Source organism: Equus caballus, chromosome 25 (assembly GCF_041296265.1).
Source record: "Equus caballus isolate H_3958 breed thoroughbred chromosome 25, TB-T2T, whole genome shotgun sequence".
NCBI lineage: Eukaryota > Metazoa > Chordata > Mammalia > Perissodactyla > Equidae > Equus > Equus caballus.
Window position 1 is genome coordinate 26,013,917 of NC_091708.1, and position 2,380 is coordinate 26,016,296.

Below are 2,380 nucleotides of genomic sequence, written 5' to 3' on the forward strand. Positions count from 1 at the left end.
CCATGGGAGGATACTTCTAGATGATCTAATAATCTCTTTCCTTCCCCTAGCCTGCCCTTATCCCTGCCTACACCACCCCCTGCCCAAACTGGCTCTGACATTCCAGAAGCAGCCTTGAACTGAGGTTTGAAGGTCCCAGGTGGGAGTTGCTATCCAACCCTGAGTTTCCTCCTGAGCTCTGAGCCCTGTGCACCAGGTCCTGATAGGGTATCTCGCCTGGGCAGATTGGAGCCATCAGAGGCAAGAAAGGCCCTGAGCCTCTGAGAAAGCACTCAGGGGGACCTGCATTGTGATGACCTCATTGACTCTATGACATCACCTTCTCTCTCAGCCTCTACTCCTCCCTATCCACAAACAACCATCAGTCTGAATCCCAATGGCTGTGGAAGTCTTCTCTACTACATGCTGCTAGTCTTCTGTCTCAGCCAGCAAGAAGCACCATGAAATGGGAAATCACTGAGAAACTCATGGCTTTTTGCTGCAGAAACTGAACAAACAGAGGAGATGCAAAGAGTACAGGGACATGGCCCTGACTGGACCACGACGTCTTCTTTGCACATTGCAATGTGCTGGCTGCTGCCTCTCCAGTAGTGAAGGGCCTCATCTCCAGTGATGATGTGAAGAGCTCTTTATCACCCTTAACCCCAACTACCTGAGTCTGGCCATGGTGGACCAGCTACTGGACTACTTCTACAGCGACAAGGTGGTGATCTCGGAGCAGAACATGGAGAACCTCCTTAATGGGGCCCAGTATTTCAACACAACATGCCTTTGAATCCACTGCAATGGCTTCCTGATTAAGTCCACTAGCTTTCTCAACTGTTTGCACTACCTCATCTTGGCTGAGATGTTTGAGCTCAGAGGTATCAGACTTGGCCTACTCTGGCATTTGTGACAACTTCCACTACTGGTCCAGTCCTGAGGGCTCCATGATCTGTCCACCTGTCATCTTCAGCCACCTATTTCAAGATCAAGACTTGCATGTGCTCAACAAGGACCAGGCTCTCAGTGCACTCATCATTTGGGTGTACTTTCAGAAGGATGAGCGGGAGGAGTATTTCACGAAGTTCCTCTATTACACCGATCTCAGCGCTATCTCTAACAAGACATTGATGCTTGCCAGCTCTAAGTTCAGGGGCATGGAGAACAACTCAGCCCATGCAACTCTGATTGCAAATGTCCTTGTGGAACAAAAGCAGGAGAGTCCATCCAGCTTGCTGAGCTACCAGCAGTAAGGGGCCCTGCTTCATTCAGTGGTCATCCTAGGTGGTAGGAAGGCCCAGGCAAGTTCAGTGATGGAGTGTTTGCATATGTCAGCCAGGAAAACCTGTGGTTGAAGCTCTCACAGATGCCGTATCAGGCAGCAGCACTTAGTGCCACCTCTGCTGGTCACTACGTCTCCATCTCTAGTGGTACCACTGACCAGATTTTAGGGCTGAAGATGGCTTGGAGGTATGCCATGGATGACAACTCATGAACTAAGGTCCCTCAGTTATTGGGCTGGATGCTGGGCTGGGTGTCCCCACCCAGGCAATTCATCCTGGCAAAGGAGTGAAGTCCAGAGCTCTGGGGGTTGGGGCAGCTCACTGGGAATCCACATCCCTTTGCTGTCTGGCATGGCTTCTCTGCCCCTGACCAGCTGGTGCTGCCTAAGTCACACAGTGTGCCAGGCACCAGGGAAAGGACTGCTCAGTGAGCAACAAAACCTGCATTGTCACTCTGAGGCCCAGATTTGTGCAACTTCTGCACCCTTACTCTGTACCCCACTTCCTTAAAACAGTGTATTTAAATTTCCGTATTTCTCTCTAGACTATGAGATCTTAGCAGCCAGGAAATGTGCTGTATGTGCCTTTATAGCCCCAGAACCTAGCACAGTGCTCAGCACTGATTAAATTTCTCCTGCCTTTATCAGCAGAAGGATGTGTTCTCTCCCCATGTCCAAGTCACAGGGGCATTAACTGCCCAAGGGTGAGGAACCATTTCAGATCAATTGGACACTGGGAGTTATAACGGTACCACACTAGATGGTGCAAATGCAAAGATGGATATATACCATGTTTCCCATGCTATGATCTGAGTCTGGAGAGGGAGGTATGCACACAACTATATTATAATGCACCAAGATAGAAAGAATGGAGTGGAGAAGGACTGGGAAATCAGTGACAAATTCCAACTGGGGAGAAGGGGAGGTGGGGACGATGGAAAGCTCCCTGGATGCAGCAGCATCCTGTCTCGAGCTAGGCCCTAAACACTGACCATAGACAGGCATTTGAGGAAGAAAAACTTTTGATGCAAAGGCATGGAGGTTTTTTTTTTTTTTTATCTTGCCTATTTTTTTTTATTAAGGTTATGAAAGTTAACATCCTTGTGAAGTTACAGT

At 49.0% G+C, this 2,380-nt stretch overlaps 1 pseudogene; it reads left to right on the forward strand.

Moving 5' to 3' along the window:
* The first annotated feature begins 296 nt into the window (after positions 1 to 296).
* LOC138920786 (calicin-like) lies at positions 297 to 1,798 on the forward strand (annotated as a pseudogene).
* Positions 1,799 to 2,380: the final 582 nt, after the last annotated feature.